We start from the raw sequence: 21,804 nt of genomic DNA, 5'->3' as shown, positions 1-21,804 counted from the left end.
AAGAGAAAAAGATAGATAGACGAGGGGCGTCTACTGCTATTTTGTTTGTTTTCTTGTCACTACTATGTTTCATCATCTTTAATATTTTGAAACAGAGAATAATACTGGTGTTGGAGTAAGCCGATGTAATTATAACAACAGAGAGGAGCAGGTATTATACGTTTTCTTCATCCTGCTCCTTTTCATTCATGGTGACAATGTGTAGCTACATTATGTAAATATGTGCAACTGTGTGAGAATGTAAATACCATGAATGAAATAAATCAAAAATGAAATGAAAAATGAAATGAAATCTTAAAACACCAAATCAGAATCATTCTAGTTCTAGAAAAGACAGAGATTAAAAAACCAAAATGATCCAAGTAGATGAGCAGGAAGAGAGTTTATAGTGAGTTAGTAATTAGTTTTATGTCCCTGGAGGAAGCACATGAACCAATATGAATATTTATCTGAAAACAGGATGTGAGATGTATTTTATTTTTATTCTGCAGACTCACTTGTTTTACTCACACACACACATTAACCCGACACCTGTGATGACACACACACGTCCATGTTTCACCAGTTTCACGTGTGGACGTAGATGAAACATTTACGGACTCAAACTTTAACGTGAGATCAGAGTCTGGTTCTTTTATGTGAAGTGAAGATTCGTGTTTAAGACGAGAAACTTCTGGCAAAACACGTTTTTTTCATGCACTGATCAATTTAGAGATTTTTCTTCCTAAACATGTCTTCTTCCTACAACCTGGCCATTTAAAACTTCTAGAATTGTGATCTGGGGTGTATTTTTATTTCTTATTTACTTTATTTCATTTATTTAACTATTTTATCTATCTAGTCCTTTTTTTTCCACAGAGAAGGCCTTTTCATTGCACTGGTCAGGTGCATGTGAGATGTATACGTGTCTTCTTCCAGAATAGAGGAAATAAATAGTAGAAAATCCACTTTAAGGTTTTTATTTTACTTCATTTTGTCTTTTAATTCCTCCTAAACTCACCAGGAGTTAGTCTGAGCCGTGTCATGTCAGGTGTCATTGTAAAGCTCTCTCTCCTCAACAATGATGTCATTTCCTTTGTATCAACAACCAATCCTAAAAGTACGATTGACAATAACAATCTCTGTAGTTTTACAGTCCAAGTCTTTAAGCCGTTTTCTCAGAAAGAGTTTTTCAGACTCAGACTCCTCTCTAGAAATCTCCACTTCAGGGCAATTCCATACAAATGTCAACCTCACCATGAAAAAATAAAGTAGCCATATTTATAACAAAACCCATTTAAAATGTATCATCAAGGTCTATATTTTGAAGTACAAAATACATTTGATCATAATATTCATGCAAATACATGTTTTTCCTCACTACAATGAGGAGACGCAATAATGTAAAAATGTATTTTTCAAATAACCAAATTGTATGACTTTCTGAATGGCCAAATGGCAAAAAGAAATCACCTACAGATGTCTTCTAACCTCACTTTTTTATCAAGAAGGGCTGTTGTATCAATATTTAAATCAGTTATGTACTTTGTGTCTTTCCATTGTCAGGTGGAACGTGCTATTAATGATGCCCGTTTATGGGACAGCGCGTGTAACGTCCATAACGTTTTTTAAGAAAAGTTGTCATAAAACATGCATCTGGAAAGCAATTTCAGCCAAACTTTCTAAGCAAAGCTAACTTTCATGAAGATGACATATTAGCAACAATTGGTCATCCTGGTCTTATTTTTATTATTATTTCCGAGCGTTACGGACGTTACCGTGACGGATGTTACATATTGTAGATGAATTCTTGAGTCAATCATCTGAACCCCAGTCCATGTGTGAACAATGTTGATTACACTGTATCACGTTAATGGTTACACCCCACTATGATACAAGTTAATACTGCTCCTGTGGCTCGCTGTGTAGTGCTTATCATCCTGAATGAGCTATTTGCAGGAATGGGCTGCCGACATGGGAAAATGTTACTGTATCACATTAGGCTACGCGGGTACACTGCCATTCTTGCTCGCTGTTTAACAGGGTTGAGCCGGCGCGTATCTGGTATGGTTAAAGCACTTTTGACGAGTAGCTACGATTATTGTACGAATAATACGAGTCATTATCTGTGCTTTTGATGAATAAAAACTACACACACAAACAGGGCACTACAGCTGTGCCCCGCTCCGCTCTCTCTCTCTCTCTCTCTCTCTCACACACACACAGACACAGTGACAACCTCTCTGTCAATCACTCACGTTTGACAGCTCACGTCTCGTCTCACTTCAATACCAGTTAAGTTTTCCTCCGCTCGCTTTCACGTCGGTCCGTAATTATTTATAGTCAGTAGCCTAGGCTACTAGAGATTCTGGTAAACTTTATTCTTAGACCTGGTGCTTTTGTTTTGGCCAGACAGTTCGACTTGCGTCGCGCTTCTCACTTTTTTTTTTTTTTTTGGTTCGCCAATTCATTAGAGGGATAGTTCACCCAAAATTCAACTTTCACTCATTATCTACTCACCCTCATGTCAACTAAAAAGACACACCAAAAACATCTAAATACCTCCATACTGCTCGTCTGTAATGTCCCTCTTGTATTGAAGCCCCAACGTGAGAAATTGTTTTGAAAAAATTTTAATAAGTCTATATTTTAAGCTTGTTTGTAGCAGAAGCTCCCAGTGTCTCGGTTCACTGCTCTTCCGGCGGAACAATTTCTCATGTCGGGGCTTCAATACAAGAGGGACATTACAGACGAGCAGCATGGAGGTATTTTGAGGGTTTTTGGTGTGTCTTTTTGGTCGAAGAATGTTGGTATCCATTCACAACCATTATATGGACAAATACTGCTATGCCCCCCCCCCCCCCCCCCCCCGTAACTCAGAGAAGGGACGAGGACTCTGAAACTTCTCACAGCTCTTAGTCGACATGAGGGTGAGTAGATAATGAGTGAAATTTGAATTTTGGGTGAACTATCCCTTTAAAGTGACACACACGCACACTAATCAACATTATGTTTAACTTTGTGTATAAAAGAAAAAAAGAACATTACGTACACTTTAAATTATAAGCATATAGTCTGTAATTTGGGCATTCATCATTACCTTTTCCCTGGCTAACTTCTGGCTAGCTAAAATTTGCTGTCAACGTTAGCTTCATATGAGTGAAAGATCAGGCACAACCAGCTAGTGTAGGCTAGTAATGTTAATTGTACCATATAAGTGCTAAATCCTCTTCATTATTATCAACACACAAGCTTAAAAAGGCCACTCAAGTCAAACAAATGTGGGTAAACCACTATTTTTGACTGTCTATTTCAGACATGTAACATCCATAACGCAAAAATGTAACATCCATAACGGCACTTTTCTGTGATTCTTTCCTTAACAGGAAAAACAAGGTTTTCCTGAATGTGCTTTTTGGGTACCTCAAACCCTTCCCTACAAAAATATATTTAACATGTTAGTCTTTGAAAGATCAATTCACAGAGTTTTCATCATGTGTTCAGTGAGTCCGAAAAGCTTGTCCATTTCCGTAACATCCATAACGCTGGGTATTTTGTCACTTCTCTCAAAATCCAAAGGGTCAAAACATTTCATATTGCAGGCTTATTTTTATCCCAATAAGTGTAACTAAAATATGTATTTTAAATTTTCTAATTCATATCAATGCCTTGTCAAAGTTCAGCTTAGTTTCCAATTTTCTCTCTGAATGTAACATCCATAACGCTGGAATTGCCCTTCAGCAGCACTTCCAGACACCAAACCTTCCACTTTGATCCCTTTCTATATTCTGAAGGTTTTTACAGAGGGGATTGTTGATATATCATTCACAGCCTCATTTATACAACATTTTATTACTAAAAACATGGAGACATTAGATGTTTTAGGACTGGTGACAGTATTTTCTCATTTACAGAGTGATAAAAAGAGATATCCACAATCCTCCTCTGGAAAAACTAAAGACTCTAATATGTCAACAAGATAAAACAAAGCAGCTTTATCCATTGTTCAGGTTTCTGTTCTGGAAATATATGCAAATTAGTACATTGTTTATTTAGATATCGCCTAATTTACATATTTAAACATTAAATGTAACATAACTTGTAATACAGAAACATTTGTCTTAATGTGAGTGATAAACTTGGGAAGTTTCATGGTGAAAACTGTTATTTAAATGTTTAGTTTAAATGTTTTCACCTTTAGTGAAACGACCTGTCAAACCAAACAGTTTTTATTCACAACTGAAGTCAATGCACCGCTGTTAGCTTAGCTTAGTTTAGCTTAGCCTAGCCTAGCCTAGCCTAGCTCATTAGACCGCTTCAGTGTGTTAGCATGTTAGCATGCTGAAGCTAACTGCAGCTACACAACAGTAACATCAGTTAGTTTGATGTTTTATTATCTCAGTTACATGAACAGTGAGCTCGAAGCTTCAGTCCGGTCCAACTGCAGCTTTAACCTTTTATATATACACACATAAAGATATATAAACAAATATATATATAAATAAACATATAAAACACGTCTGTGTCTTTAACGATGTAGCTCCGTTAGCGGCTACCGCTAGTGCTAACATTAGCAGTGTTTTCAGAGGGACAAACCTTTATTTAAACCAGTTATTGAACACTGGTGTGGTTGTGTTAAAGTGTATAAATAGTTGTGTAACCCCTCTCCTTCACACACGCAGCTAAACGCAGTGAAACGGGTTTAAACCAGATAAATGAGGTTTTAAATGAGATGAACCGACAGCAGCAACACACTCACCAACGCGGTCCCGGAGCTCGAGCCTTTCTACGTCACTTCCGCTTCCGGTTTGTGGCGTCGCGTGCAGCGGCGGTTTGAACTCTTTGATCAAGTTAAATAAAAACTTTATCTACATCTCTTAAAGAATAAACCACACGAACTGAGTAAACACTATTAGTTTTATTTATTATTAAAACTTTATTTAGAGCTGAACCTGGTTTCACTACGTCACAGTGACGTAGCTGATCCAGGTGTGGAGGGGGCGGGGCCTCGACGCGTCTCGACCTGCGGATCATCATCATCATCTTCATCATCTTCACCACCATGGAGGAAGAAGCAGCGTGAAGCCGCGAGGACGAAGAGCAGTCAGAGGTAACACAACTACACAACTAACACAACTAACTACTAACTACTAACTACTAACTATTAACTACTAACCCTACACAACTACACACTAGAGGAGCAGTCAGAGGTAACACAACCAACAACTAACAACAGTTAGTTAGTTACAACACTGACTAGAACTGGTTTAGACCTGGTCTCAGTGTGTAGGTGTGTAGTTGTGAGTGTGTAGTGGACTGTCCCTGAGTCGAGGTGAGGTTGAGTTTCATTACAAGACCTTTAATTCCCACAACCTGAACCTATGTGGAGGATTTAGTTTGGTCCTTTTGCCTTCAGGCTCAGTGGTCAGAGCAACAACAACCACAACAGGTTAAATCACCAGCTGCCGTTTGTGCCGACGATTTCAACAAGTCCTTGTTTTCCCAGCAGAGCTACTATTGGAAAAATAGTGGGCAATTAGTTTGTGTTATGCTGCTAATGATCAGTATAATATATAATATATAATATATAATATATAACATATATGAAGCTTTAAGGACCGTTCCTTCTTCTCCTGGGACCAACATTACCCACAATGCAACATTACCCACAATGCAACATCACTAACCCTGGATCACCAGGGTTTAGATCTGGTCTCAGTGTGTAGTGGAGCTGGAGGTGTGTAGCTGTGTAGTTGTGTAGTTGTGTAGCTGTCAGTGTGTAGTGTGTGTAGTTGTGTAGTTGTGTAGCTGTCAGTGTGTAGTGTGTGTAGTTGTGTAGTTGTGTAGTTGTCAGTGTGTAGTGTGTGTAGTTGTGTAGTTGTGTAGGAATGCAGCAGCAGCAGCAGCGGCGGCGAATCCAGACAGATGTTGACACGTGAGGGAGGAGGAAGCAGCTGATTGGCCGAAGAGGAGGAAGCAGCTGATTGGCTGTAGAGGAGGAAGCAGCTGATTGGCTGTAGAGGAGGAAGCAGCTGATTGGCCGTAGAGGAGGAAGCAGCTGATTGGCCGTAGAGGAGGAAGCAGCTGATTGGCTGTAGAGGAGGAAGCAGCTGATTGGCCGTAGAGGAGGAAGCAGCTGATTGGCCGAAGAGGAGGAAGCAGCTGATTGGCTGTAGAGGAGGAAGCAGCTGATTGGCTGTAGAGGAGGAAGCAGCTGATTGGCTGTAGAGGAGGAAGCAGCTGATTGGCTGATTTACTTTTTATTAATATGTCATAATGTGTGTGTGTGTGTGTGTGTGTGTCTTCACCTCTCCATGTCTGGACTTGCTGTCCCTCCCAGTCCAGGTAGATTTATAACACAGGTGTGTGTGTGTGTGTGTGTGTGTGTGTGTGTGTGTGTGTGTGTGTGTGTGTGTGTGTGTTGTAAATGTGACCACACACACACAGTAACTGTCGCTACCCGATCTGTGACAGCCACGTACGGCAACTCCACTTGGACAAACTTAGTGTAATTGACTTAGGATCACTGCCCTGTGTGGTCGCCAGAGACGGTTTATCTTTTTATTTATTAGTGTGAATGCTGGAAGCATTCACACTATTGTTATTCGGTTCGGCCATTTTCTGCCTTTCTTTGTCATGTAACTAGTCCTTCATACTTTGTGCTATTTCAACAATTCAAATATCAAAATGTTCAGCCTTTTCGGGACAGGTGTGCTATGTCTTTTCTCTTTTCAACTATTCATACTTTTTGCAATATTCAACTATTTCTGATTTTTTTTTCCCCATAGAGAATGCATTGGAACAGTCTTGAAACTCTTCAAATCTTCTTACTTCTTTCAGCCTTTAAAGCGTCCACATACTTTCAGCTAGAGACTTCATTCAAATTCTGAGCTGTAGACAAACTTCTAATGTATTCATCCTGTATTTACAACTTTTTCATAGCTTGTACCGTTTTTGAGATAAATCCTTTAAAAGCACATGAGGATTTCTGACAAATTTCACACTTTTCAATGAGTGTGTATGGGGTTGGGTCAGAGTGAGTGACATCATCGTTAGAGTGAGAGGGATCGAAAAAACATTCAGGATTTTTTCTGGATAAATTGCCAGCACGGCCACAAATTAAACTCTAGACACATGATTTCCTCACCGGTTTGTAGCCACACTTGTCGTGTCTCATTTAATGTGCTCAAAACAGCAGACACACTTACAGAATTGTCTCAGTGAGCCTAATTGTGCAGCTAGATCCGCTCCAGTGGCTCATCCACTTCAATATAAAAGTAGGAGCTGATTTTTTTAGAAAAGCAGAAATGCCCCCCTTTTCTACCTTGCGACCCTGAGAAAAGTTTTTGCCCTACAAACATTTAATGCACATCAATGTGCTCAGGAAGGTCTGCTTGCCCAGATGGTCAGGAGGACCACATTCTAATAAGAGTTACGGTTCTCTTTTTATGGGCTGTTTTGGGAAGCTGCACAGAGCTCAAATCTCTCTGCTCTGCTCTGCTCTGTGTGCAGTTGGTCCAGCTGTAGCGGCCAGCTCGTTATCAAAGTCTATAAATAGAACAGTGCAGGTGCAGCCTGGCCGCTCGTTAAGATGTTTTTAAACACAGCCCCACACACACACATGATAAACCAGACTGACAGAGGATGTCCACGCACAAACACAGGCATCACACTCACACAGACAGACACACACAGACGCTCACACACAGTCACACCAGTGGCGGCTGGTGACTGAAAAAATTGGGGAGGACAGGAGGAAAACCAGTCCACGGTGTCATGTTATTTTAGTCAACTACCTATCTCTACTTTCTTATATTCGATTTAATTTGAGTAATAAAACAATGACGTACAAGACTTCTTTAAAAAAACATTTTATTAAATGATAAAAGTCTGTTGACATCAGGACCATGAGTGGAGGTGAGTGACTTTGACATCAGGACCATGAGAGGAGCAGAGATCCTGTTGACAACATCAGAGGTGCAGAGTGAGCAGAAATCAAACTTTGTCAGTTTCATAGTAATTGGAAAAAACACTGAGGAAAAAAATAATTGAACTATTAAGTACTCACCTTTTCTTTAGAATTTGTAAAGCCACAAGGCAGAGTGACTTTGACATCAGGACCATGAGAGGAGCAGTGACTTTGACATCAGGACCATGAGAGGAGCAGTGACTTTGACATCAGGACCATGAGAGGAGCAGTGACTTTGACATCAGGACCATGAGAGGAGCAGTGACTTTGACATCAGGACCATGAGAGGAGCAGTGACTTTGACATCAGGACCATGAGAGGAGCAGTGACTTTGACATCAGGACCATGAGAGGAGCAGTGACTTTGACATCAGGACCATGAGAGGAGCAGTGACTTTGACATCAGGACCATGAGAGGAGCAGTGACTTTGACATCAGGACCATGAGAGGAGCAGTGACTTTGACATCCCTCCTCATTCAGTGGCTCATCTTCATCTTCCTCATGTGCTGTTCTCCTCGCTGCTGTCTGACCTGTCTCCGTTGCGCCGTAGCGCTTCACTCCGTCAATTCAGAGTATTTTCACAGCGTGTTCTGCGGTCAGTCTTCGGTCTCTGCTCCGGTCCCGACTGGGCTCCGGACACGGAGCAGAGAGCCAGGTCCGACAGTGCAGGGCTATCCCTCTCTGAAGCAGAGGAGAGGTCGGCTTCACTCCCGTCCGTCTTCACAGAGTCCACAAAGGGTTTCTGATCACAGGGTTTCCAGCGCTGCCGCCTAAACTAACGTGTTAAAAAAAAAAAAAGTAGCGATATTCGCCGCCGCCGCCCCCCTTGGGACGATCGCCTTCATTCATCTCCGCATCCTCACACACACATAGGCTACACACCACAGAGAAACGCGCATGCATAACAGCAGCGCGCTATAGGTGCCGGCCTTTCGTGTAAACAAAGCCTGGTCATTATATGACACCCGGCTATTAATTAAATGTTTGAAAAATAAATGCAACTTATAAACCGGTGCGACTTATATATGTTCTTTTCCTCTTCATGACGTATTTTTAGGCAGATGCGACTAATACTCAGGTGCGACATATAGTCCGGAAAATACGGTAATTAGTGGGGCTCGGACCGTCGGACAGTCACCGGCATGCCAGCCATCTGCTCTACCCACTACGCTACCGCAGCAGTTTACAAAGACTGCAGGACAGCACAGCACATCACACAACACTCATTAGTACACTCGCCCAAGACAAAGTGCGTTGCTGTTCCGTATTATGTCCCGCTGTTGTGCCGCTAAATATCTTCTCCTTCCGCGCCTCGACCCCAGGTTACCGTTGTGACAGTCAACGCGAATGCAGCTGTCAGAGTAACTACACGACAGCAGCATATCACAACAAAACAACTTCGTTGCTGCTCCGTATTGTGTCCCGGTCGTGCCGCTAACATTATGTCCTCCAACCGATTCCAATATCGCTGAAAACTCCATATTTCTTGTCCGAGCATAGCTGGTAGTGAAAGCTGTAAAATACATAGCGGTATTTCCTGTTTACAGCTGTATAAATGTGAGAATGAAATTTGGGAACTGTTATTGGACCAACCTGCTGTCAATCTTGTGTTCTGATTGCTGATTGGTACAGAAGAGCCTCCTCCGTCATGACGTCATTTTACGTGTCTTAGCCAATCACAGGTCAGGATGAAGACATCCTAAATGCATTGAGTCAATGGAAGAAGATCCCGCCCCGAGGCCAGTTAGGGAAGTAAAAATCTTGCCACCTCCGTAGAGCCCCCACCTTCCTGCTCCCTGCTCCTCACACAGCCTGCTCTGTCTCCTGAGCCTGCTGGCGGCGCAGTTGAGCCGTTTTAAGTGGATTTTCTTCCAAAAAACAAACTTTTTTTATGATAAAATACATATATAATATTTTATAAATTATACTGAGATTTGGTAATGATTTATTTCAACCAGTTACTCTTTCTTAAATAAAAAATAAAATTTCCTTTTGCCTCTCAAAAATAGAGGAGGACCAACCTCCTCTGCCTCAATGGACCAGCCTCCTCTGAGTCACACACACACACACACATACACAAACAGACAAACACACAAACACAACACTGTTCCACACAGTAAAATGTAAGCATGGTAGTCGTCATGGCAACTTCTGAGGGCAGGCTGCCAATCAATCAGATCATTAGGGAGAGAGGAGTTCTGTGGCGCTTAACAGTTTTACTTTCTGCACATGTACACGCAGACAGAGAGACCGTCAGACTCACACACCCAGACACACACACAGGTTTTCAGCTCAAATTCATCAGGCTCTCAATTATTTTATACTTTTGATGTAAACATCTCCAACAATTTATATTTTTCTCATGAATTTAAGTTCAGACGTTTAGTCTTTCCAATTCTATTAATAGTAGTACAATTACAGGTGGAGCCTAGGACATAGGACGCAGCTTTTAACATGTGTCCTATCTATCTATCTATCTATCTATCTATCTATCTATCTATCTATCTATCTATCTATCTATCTATCTATCTATCTATCTATCTATCTATCTATCTATCTATACCCCTCCCTATTTTTTAACCCCTCTGTCTCCTTTTTTTCTTTCTTTCTTTCTTTCTTTCTTTCTTTCTTTCTTTCTTTCTTCTACTCCTTCATTTGTATTTTACGTAACTTTTTATATCCTTCCCTCTCTATCCATCCATCCATCCATCCATCCATCCATCTACCTCTTTCTATCTATCATCCCCCTCTCTCTTTTTCTTCTTTCTTTCTTTCTTTCTTTCTTCCTTTCTTTCTTTCTTTCTTTCTTTCTTTCTTTCACTCCATTTCTGTCTTTTTACTTCTTTGTTTGTTTGATTGTTTCTTTCTTTCTTTCTTTCTATTCCTTTTCTCTTCCTTTGTTTTTACTCCATTTCTTTCTTTCTTTCTTTCTTTCTTTCTTTCTTTCTTTCTTTCTTTCTTTCTTTCACTCCATTTCTGTCTTTTTACTTCTTTGTTTGTTTGATTCTTTCTTTCTTTCTTTCTACTCCTTTTCTCTTCCTTTGTTTTTACTCCATTTCTTTCTTTCTTTCTTTCTTTCTTTCTTTCTTTCTTTCTTTCTTTCTTTCTTTCACTCGATTTCTGTCTTTTTACTTCTTTGTTTGTTTGATTGTTTCTTTCTTTCTATTCCTTTTCTCTTCCTTTGTTTTTACTCCATTTCTTTCTTTCTTTCTTTCTTTCTTTCTTTCTTTCTTTCTTTCTTTCTTTCTTTCACTCCATTTCTGTCTTTTTACTTCTTTGTTTGATTCTTTCTTTCTTTCTTTCTTCTCCTTTTCTCTTCCTTTGTTTTTACTCCATTTCTTTCTTTCTTTCTTTCTTTCACTCCATTTCTGTCTTTTTACTTCTTTGTTTGCTTGATTCTTTCTTTCTTTCTTTCTTTCTTTCTTTCTTTCTTTCTTTCTGTCCTTTTCTTTTTTCTCTCTTGTTTCAATCTTTCTTTCTTTCTTTCTTTCAACAATTTCTTCAGCTCATTCAGCATTGCTTCCAGCATTCACACCATTTCCATTCTTGGAAATGTTTTTTCTAGTTTTTTTAAATACTTTATTAGGGCCACGGGCAATCGCACCGGGCACTGGTCCCAACAGCTATGAAATAGCTGCAGGGACCAGTGCCCGGGCTTCGCCCGGGCACTACTGTTATTGTGTGGATTTTTTCTTATTATTAGTGTGAATGCTGGAAGCATTCACACTATTGTTATTCGGTTTGGCCATTTTCTGCCTTTCTTCGTCATGTAACTAGTCCTTCATACTTTGTGCTATTTCAACAATTCAAATATCAAAATGTTCAGCCTTTTCGGGACAGGTGTGCTATGTCTTTTCTCTTTTCAACTATTCATACTTTTTGCAATATTCAACTATTTCTGATTTTTTTTTCCCCATAGAGAATGCATTGGAACAGTCTTGAAACTCTTCAAATCTTCTTACTTCTTTCAGCCTTTAAAGCGTCCACATACTTTCAGCTAGAGACTTCATTCAAATTCTGAGTTGTAGACAAACTTCTAATGTTTTCATCTTGTATTTACAACTTTTTCATAGCTTGTACCGTTTTTGAGATAAATCCTTTAAAAGCACATGAGGATTTCTGACAAATTTCACACTTTTCAATGAGTGTGTATGGGGTTGGGTCAGAGTGAGTGACATCATCGTTAGAGTGAGAGGGATCGAAAAAACATTCAGGATTTTTTCTGGATAAATTGCCAGCACGGCCACAAATTAAACTCTAGACACATGATTTCCTCACTGGTTTGTAGCCACACTTGTCGTGTCTCATTTAATGTGTTCAAAACAGCAGACAGACTTACAGAATTGTCTCAATGAGCCTAATTGTCCAGCTAGACCCGCTCCAGTGGCTCATCCACTTCAATATAAAAGTAGGAGCTGATTTTTTTAGAAAAGCAGAAATGCCCCCCTTTTCTACCTTGCGATTCTGAGAAAAGTTTTTGCCCTACAAACATTTAATGCACATCAATGTGCTCAGGAAGGTATCCTTGCCCAGAAAATTCTGGGCAAGGATTCTGATAAGAGTTACGGTTCTCTTTTTATGGGCTGTTTTGGGAAGCTGCTCAGAGCTCAAATCTCTCTGCTCTGCTCTGCTCTGTGTGCAGTTGGTCCAGCTGTAGGGGCCAGCTCGTTATCATGTCTATTAATAGAACAGGTCAGGTGCAGCCTGGCCGCTCGTTAAGATGTTTTTAAACACAGCCCCACACACACACATGATAAACCAGACTGACAGAGGATGTCCACGCACAAACACAGGCATCACACTCACACAGACAGACACACACAGACACTCACACACAGTCACACATGCACACATACACAAACAGACAAACACACAAACACAACACTGTTCCACACAGTAAAATGTAAGCATCTATCTATCTATCTATCTATCTATCTATCTATCTATCTATCTATCTATCTATCTATCTATCTATCTATCTATCTATCTATCTATCTATCTATACCCCTCCCTATTTTTTAACCCCTCTGATCTATCTATCTATCTATCTATCTATCTATCTATCTATCTATCTATCTATCTATCTATCTATCTATCTATCTATCTATCTATCTATCTATCTATCTATACCCCTCCCTATTTTTTAACCCCTCTGATCTATCTATCTATCTATCTATCTATCTATCTATCTATCTATCTATCTATCTATCTATCTATCTATCTATCTATCTATTTTTTAACCCCTCTGATCGATTGATCTATCTATCTATCTATCTATCTATCTATCTATCTATCTATCTATCTATCTATCTATCTATCTATCTATCTATCTATCTATCTATCTATCTATCTATCTATCTATACCCCTCCCTATTTTTTAACCCCTCTGATCGATCTATCTATCTATCTATCTATCTATCTATCTATCTATCTATCTATCTATCTATCTATCTATCTATCTATCTATCTATCTATCTATCTATCTATCCCCCTCCCTATTTTTTAACCCCTCTATCTATCTATCTATCTATCTATCTATCTATCTATCTATCTATCTATCTATCTATCTATCTATCTATCTATCTATCTATCTATCTATCTATCTATCTATACCCCTCCCTATTTTTAACCCCTCTGATCTATCTATCTATCTATCTATCTATCTATCTATCTATCTATCTATCTATCTATCTATCTATCTATCTATCTATCTATCTATCTATCTATCTATTTTTTAACGCCTCTGATCTATCTATCTATCTATCTATCTATCTATCTATCTATCTATCTATCTATCTATCTATCTATCTATCTATCTATCTATCTATCTATCTATCTATCTATCTATACCCCTCCCTATTTTTTAACCCCTCTGATCTATCTATCTATCTATCTATCTATCTATCTATCTATCTATCTATCTATCTATCTATCTATCTATCTATCTATCTATCTATCTATCTATCTATCTATCTATCTATCTCCCTCCCTATTTTTTAACCCCTCTGATCTATCTATCTATCTATCTATACCCCTCCCTATTTTTAACCCCTCTGATCTATCTATCTATCTATCTATCTATCTATCTATCTATCTATCTATCTATCTATCTATACCCCTCCCTATTTTTTAACCCCTCTGTCTCCTTTTTTTCTTTCTTTCTTCTACTCCTTCATTTGTATTTTACGTAACTTTTTCTATCCTTCCCTCTCTATCCATCCATCCATCCATCCATCTACCTCTTTCTACCTATCATCCCCCTCTCTCTTTTTCTTCTTTCTTTCTTTCTTTCTTTCTTTCTTTCTTTCTTTCTTTCTTTCTTTCTTTCTTTCTTTCTTTCTTTCACTCCATTTCTGTCTTTTTACTTCTTTGTTTGCTTGATTGTTTCTTTCTTTCTTTCTACTCCTTTTCTCTTCCTTTGTTTTTCTTTCTTTCTTTCACTCCATTTCTGTCTTTTTACTTCTTTGTTTGTTTGTTTGTTTGTTTGTTTGTTTGTTTGTTTCTTTCTTTCTTTCTTTCTTTCTTTCTGTCCTTTTCTTTTTTCTCTCTTGTTTCAATCTTTCTTTCTTTCTTTCTTTCTTTCTTTCTTTCTTTCTTTCTTTCTTTCTTTCTTTCTTTCTTTCTTTCTTTCTTTCAACAATTTCTTCAGCTCATTCAGCATTGCTTTCAGCATTCACACCATTTCCATTCTTGGAAATGTTTTTTCTAGTTATTAGTGTGACTGCTGAAGCAGTCACACTATTGTTCTTCTGTTTGGCCATTTTCTTCCGCCTTTTTACGGTCTTCTTCTAGTCCTTCATACTTTGTGCTATTTCAACAATTTATATATCAAAACGTGCAGCTTTTTTTGAACTTTATCGGCATTACTTTTCTCTTTTTAACTATTTATACTTTTTCAAATATTTAACTTTTTCACAAAAAATCTCACATTCATCAAAGTCTCAACCTCTCTTCTTCACGACTCCACTGTAGTGTAGGGGTTAGGGTAACTGCCTGCCAACCCTAAGGTCACTGGTTCGAATCCAAGGGAAGAACTTTTGTTATGTTATGTTGAATTCTGCTCTCCTCCCCCGCCTTCAATTGGTTACAGGTGTTTGTTATCTCCTTGATTACTCGTACCAGTTTGCAGCACATCATCACATTACAATGAATGACAACAGTCTTGAAAGCAGTGTGCTCTCTGTAGCCGAGTGGCAGAGTAAAGGTTTAGTGATCATATGGTCATGGGTTCGATTCCTGCCTCAGTCTTTTCACTTCATTGCTTGACTTTTGATTCCAATTATTCAGCTGTCATTGGACAGTCTTTGATTCCTCATAGTATAAAGCTCATTGTAACTCAGGTTCTCTGTGGCCATATGGTTAGTGCTCAGCCTGAAATTCACAGACATTTTCATTCTAAGTCATTCAAGCTTGACTCTCAAGCTTTCTTGATGTTGACAGTGTGCAGATCATTAACAGACAACAGTCTCTGCAACTGTGTGTGCACTGTGGCCTAGAGGCAGAGTGGAAGTCTAATGACCATGAGGATGTGGGTTCGATTCTGACCTTGGTCAAACATTTGTATGGTGATCACAGCTTGCACTATTTGCTAATTCTGCAACAGCGTTCAGTTGCTGTCAGCAGTCACACCATTTCCATTCTTGGAAATGCTTTTTCTAGTTTTTCTTCTTACTACTTTCCGCCTTTCTACGGTTTTAAACTAGTCCTTCATACTTTGTGCGATTTCAACAATTCATATATCAAAACGTGCAGCTTTTTTTGAACTTTATCGGCATTACTTTTCTCTTTTTAACTATTTATACTTTTTAAAATATTTAACTTTTTCTGCTAATTTTTTCCCATAGGAATGCATTGAAAACATCTTCAAACTTTTAAAATTTTCTTACTACTTTGAACCTCTAAAACGTCAGCATACTTTCTCCCACAGACTCCATTTGACTTTTAAACTGTAGACGAACTTTTAATCTATTCACATATTACTCAGCTTATTGATATCTTCAACAGTTTTTAGGTATTTGGCTGTTTTAAAATCATTAAAATTTTCGACAAAATCCAACTTTATAATGGTTGTGTATTGCGCTTAACGAGCAGGGCTTAGAGTGAGTGACATCATCGTTAGAGTGAGAGGGATCGAAAAAACATTCAGGATTTTTTCTGGATAAATTGCCAGCACGGCCACAAATTAAACTCTAGACACATGATTTCCTCACCGGTTTGTAGCCACACTTGTCGTGTCTCATCTGATGTGCTCAAAACAGCAGACAGACTTACAGAATTGTCTCAATGAGCTTAATTGTCCAGCTAGACCCGCTCCAGTGGCTCATCCACTTCAATATAAAAGTAGGAGCTGATTTTTTTAGAAAAACAGAAATGCCCCCCTTTTCTACCTTGCGACGGCAAGAAAAGTTTTTGCCCTACAAACATTTAATGCACATTGGCTCGCTCAGGAAGGTCTCCTTGCCCCGATGGTCAGGACCACATTCTGATAAGAGTTACGGTTCTCTTTTTCTGGGCTGTTTTGGGAAGCTGCTCAGAGCTCAAATCTCTCTGCTCTGCTCTGCTCTGTGTGCAGTTGGTCCAGCTGTACTGGCCAGCTCGTTATCAAAGTCTATAAATAGAACAAGTGCAGGTGCAGCCTGGCCGCTCGTTAAGATGTTTTTAAACACAGCCCCACACACACACATGATAAACCAGACTGACAGAGGATGTCCACGCACAAACACAGGCATCACACTCACACAGACAGACACACACAGACACTCACACACAGTCACACATGCACACATACACAAACAGACAAACAGACACAACACAACACTGTTCCACACAGTAAAATGTAAGCATGGTAGTCGCCATGGTAACTTCTGAGGGCAGGCTGCCACGCAGGTGTAATCAATCAGATCATTAGGGAGAGAGGAGTTCTGTGGCACTTATCAACAGTTTTACTTTCTGCACATGTACACACAGGCAGAGAGACCGTCAGACTCACACACCCAGACACACACACAGGTTTTCAGCTCAAATTCATCAGCCTCTCAATTATTTACAGGTGGAGCCTGGGATATAGGATGCAGCTTTTAACATGTGTCAAATCTATCTATCTATCTATCTGTAGGTTCCTAATCAATGAAGCCATGAGCTTGACGCTCTCCTCCCTCGTAACATCCACTTCAAAGGCAAAAAAACTCCACACGTTCTTTCGTTCCTTTTCATAGTTTACTCCAAAAATAAAGCAAGATACAATCCAGCATGATGAAAATAAAAAAGGCCAGAGCAAAATATCTAGAAAATGCTGAGTAAATGCAGAGGTAAAGGCAGAGGTAAAGGCAGAGAGGTAAAGGCAGAGGTAAAAAAAAAACTGTGTGGCTCCACTCCATGACGACTGACCTGACTGACTGCTTCACGTGAATCACGCACACACGTATCAATCCGCATTAAAGGTTACATGCGCAATTTTTAACCTCTAAACATCCACACATTTTTAAGTGAAATGAATTAAATAGTAACTTATTAATATTAACTGTTCACCTGTAAATAATGTAAATAACCTATTTTTATCATAATTAACAACAACCTCTTTTTAGATGTAAACTTAAATTATTATCCAAATACTAATCAACTAAAAATAGCATTTAGGCTCCTATAGGCTCCTATACTATCTATCTATCTATCTATCTATCTATCTATCTATCTATCTATCTATCTATCTATCTATCTATCTATCTATCTATCTATCTATCTATCTATCTATCTATCTATCTATCCATCCATCTATCTATCTATCTATCTATCTATCTATCTATCTATCTATCTCTTCAAACCCTTTGTCTCTTTTTTCACTTTCTTTCCTTCTTTTACTCCTTCATTTGTATTTTACATAACTTATTTCTATATTTCCCTCTCCATCCATCCATCCATCCATCTACTTCGTTCTATCTATCATCCCCCTCTCTCTTTTTCTTCTTTCTTTCTTTCTTTCTTTCTTTCTTTCTTTCTTTCTTTTACCCCATTTCTTTTTACTTCTTTGTTTCTTTCTACTCCTTTTCTCTTTCTTTGTTTCTACCCCATTTCTTTCTTTCTTTCTTTCTACCGCTCTCCGTATATCTCTCTCTTTCATTTATCCACCCCAATTTCTTTCCTTCTTTCTTACTACCCCTCTGTCTCTTTCATTCATTCTCTATTCTCTTTATCTTCTATCTTTCTGTTTTTTTTCCCTTTGTCTTTCTCTATCTACCCGTCTCTCTGTGTCTTTTTCTTTCTTTCTTTCTTTCTTTCTTTCTTTCTTTCTTTCTCCCTCCATCTACCCTTCCCATTTTCTTTCTTTCCTTCTGTCCTTTTCTTTTTTCTCTCTTGTTCCAACCTTTTTCTTTCTTTCTTTCTTTCTTTCTTTCTTTCTTTCTTTCTTTCTTTCTTTCTTTCTTTCTTTCTTTCTACCGCTCTCTGTATATATCTCTCTTTCATTTATCCACCCCAATTTCTTTACTTCTTTCTTACTACCCCTCTGTCTCTTTCATTCATTCTCTATTCTCTTTATCTTCTATTATTCTGTTTTTCTTACCTTTTTCTTTCTCTATCTACCCTTCTCTCTGTGTCTTTTTCTTTCTTTCTGTCCTTTTGTTCTTTCTTTCTTTCTTTCTCCATCTACCCTTCCGATTTTCTTTCTTTCCTTCTGTCCTTTTCTTTTTTCTCTCTTCTTTCTTTCTTTCTTTCTTTCTTTCTTTCTTTCTTTCTTTCTTCAGCTCATTTAGCATTGTTTCAACAATTTCTTCAGCATTCACACCATTTCCATTCTTGGAAATGCTTTTTCTAGTTTTTCTTCTTACTACTTTCCGCCTTTCTACGGTTTTAAACTAGTCCTTCATACTTTGTGCGATTTCAACAATTCATATATCAAAACGTGCAGCTTTTTTTGAACTTTATCGGCATTACTTTTCTCTTTTTAACTATTTATACTTTTTAAAATATTTAACTTTTTCTGCTAATTTTTTCCCATAGGAATGCATTGAAAACATCTTCAAACTTTTAAAATTTTCTTGCTACTTTGAACCTCTAAAACGTCAGCATACTTTCTCCCACAGACTCCATTTGACTTTTAAACTGTAGACGAACTTTTAATCTATTCACATATTACTCAGCTTATTGATATCTTCAACAGTTTTTAGGTATTTGGCTGTTTTAAAATCATTAAAATTTTCGACAAAATCCAACTTTATAATGGTTGTGTATTGCGCTTAACGAGCAGGGCTTAGAGTGAGTGACATCATCGTTAGAGTGAGAGGGATCGAAAAAACATTCAGGATTTTTTCTGGATAAATTGCCAGCATGGCCACAAATTAAACTCTAGACACATGATTTCCTCACCGGTTTGTAGCCACACTTGTCGTGTCTCATCTGATGTGCTCAAAACAGCAGACAGACTTACAGAATTGTCTCAATGAGCCTAATTGTCCAGCTAGACCCGCTCCAGTGGCTCATCCACTTCAATATAAAAGTAGGAGCTGATTTTTTTAGAAAAACAGAAATGCCCCCCTTTTCTACCTTGCGACGGCAAGAAAAGTTTTTGCCCTACAAACATTTAATGCACATTGGCTCGCTCAGGAAGGTCTCCTTGCCCAGATGGTCAGGAGGACCACATTCTGATAAGAGTTACGGTTCTCTTTTTCTGGGCTGTTTTGGGAAGCTGCTCAGAGCACAAATCTCTCTGCTCTGCTCTGCTCTGTGTGCAGTTGGTCCAGCTGTAGCGGCCAGCTCGTTATCATGTCTATTAATAGAACAGGTCAGGTGCAGCCTGGCCGCTCGTTAAGATGTTTTTAAACACAGCCCCACACACACACATGATAAACCAGACTGACAGAGGATGTCCACGCACAAACACAGGCATCACACTCACACAGACAGACACACACAGACACTCACACACAGTCACACATGCACGCATACACAAACAGACAAACACACAAACACAACACTGTTCCATACAGTAAAATGTAAGCATGGTAGTCGCCATGGTAACTTCTGAGGGCAGGCTGCCACGCAGGTGTAATCAATCAGATCATTAGGGAGAGAGGAGTTCTGTGGCGCTTATCAACAGTTTTACTTTCTGCACATGTACACACAGGCAGAGAGACCGTCAGACTCACACACCCAGACACACACACACACACACACACACACACAGGTTTTCAGCTCAAATTCATCAGCCTCTCAATTATTTTATACTTTTGATGTAAACATCTCCAACAATTTATATTTTTCTCATGAATTTCAGTTCAGACATTTAACCTTTCCACCTCTATAAATAGTAGTGTAATTCCAGGTGGAGCCTAGGACATAGGATCTATCTATCTATCTATCTATCTATCTATCTATCTATCTATCTATCTATCTATCTATCTATACCCCTCCCTATTTGTTAACCCCTCTGATCTATCTATCTATCTATCTATCTATCTATCTATCTATCTATACCCCTCCCTATTTTTTAATCGATCGATCGATCTATCTATCTATCTATCTATCTATCTATCTATCTATCTATCTATCTATCTATCTATCTATCTATCTATCTATCTATCTATCTATCTATCTATCTATCTATCTATCTATCTATCTATCTATCTATCTATCTATCTATCTATCTATCTATCTATCTCCCTCCCTATTTTTTAACCCCTCTGATCTATCTATCTATCTATCTATCTATCTATCTATCTATCTATCTATCTATCTATCTATCTATCTATCTATCTATCTATCTATCTATCTATCTATCTATCTATCTATCTATCTATCTATCTATCTGTACCCCTCCCTATTTTTTAACCCCTCTGATCTATCTATCTATTCTTTCTTTCTTTCTTTCTTTCACTCCATTTCTGTCTTTTTACTTCTTTGTTTGCTTGATTGTTTCTTTCTTTCTTTCTTTCTACTCCTTTTCTCTTCCTTTGTTTTTCTTTCTTTCTTTCTTTCACTCCATTTATGTCTTTTTACTTCTTTGTTTGTTTGTTTGTTTGTTTGTTTGTTTGTTTGTTTGTTTGTTTGTTTGTTTGTTTGTTTGTTTGTTTCTTTCTTTCTTTCTTTCTTTCTTTCTTTCTTTCTTTCTTCAGCTCATTCAGCATTGCATTCACACCATTTCCATTCTTGGAAATGCTTTTTAGTGTGACTGCTGAAGCAGTCACACTATTGTTCTTCTGTTTGGCCATTTTCTTCCGCCTTTTTACGGTCTTCTTCTAGTCCTTCATACTTTGTGCTATTTCAACAATTCATATATCAAAACGTGCAGCTTTTTTTGAACTTTATCGGCATTACTTTTCTCTTTTTAACTATTTATACTTTTTCAAATATTTAACTTTTTCACAAAAAATCTCACATTCATCAAAGTCTCAACCTCTCTTCTTCATAACTTCACTGTAGTGTAGGGGTTAGGGTGGCTGTTTGCCAACCCTAAGGTCACTGGTTCGAATCCAAGGGAAGAACTCTTGTTATGTTATGTTGAATTCTGCTCTCCTCCACTGCCTTCAATTGGTTACAGGTGTTTGTTATCTCCTTGATTACTCATACCAGTTTGCAGCACATCATCACATTACAATGAATGACAACAGTCTTGAAAGCAGTGTGCTCTCTGTAGCCGAGTGGCAGAGTAAAGGTTTAGTGATCATATGGTCATGGGTTCGATTCCTGCCTCAGTCTTTTCACTTCATTGCTTGACTTTTGATTCCAATTATTCAGCTGTCATTGGACAGTCTTTGATTCCTCATAGTATAAAGCTCATTGTAACTCAGGTTCTCTGTGGCCATATGGTTAGTGCTCAGCCTGAAATTCACAGACATTTTCATTCTAAGTCATTCAAGCTTGAC

The 21,804-nt window shown here is 38.5% G+C and overlaps 1 protein-coding gene across 1 annotated transcript in view; it reads right to left on the bottom strand.

Annotated features, from left to right (window-relative positions):
- The window catches only part of LOC146960678 (RNA-binding protein 14-like), a gene marked incomplete at its 3' end in the record, with an annotated part of 10,957 nt that extends 6,207 nt beyond the window's left edge, over positions 1-4,750 (bottom strand). Inside the window, exon 1 of the mRNA XM_085772164.1 lies at positions 4,739-4,750. The remainder of the gene's footprint in view (positions 1-4,738) is intronic.
- Between the last annotated feature and the right edge of the window lie 17,054 nt (positions 4,751-21,804).

The sequence above is a fragment of the Trachurus japonicus genome, unplaced genomic scaffold (genome assembly GCF_045865225.1).
Source record: "Trachurus japonicus isolate A0001 unplaced genomic scaffold, Traja_1.0 AP030139.1".
Taxonomy (NCBI): Eukaryota; Metazoa; Chordata; class Actinopteri; order Carangiformes; family Carangidae; genus Trachurus; species Trachurus japonicus.
The sequence above is the reverse complement of the archived record's forward strand: the minus strand, read 5'-3'. Positions and strand labels throughout refer to the sequence as shown.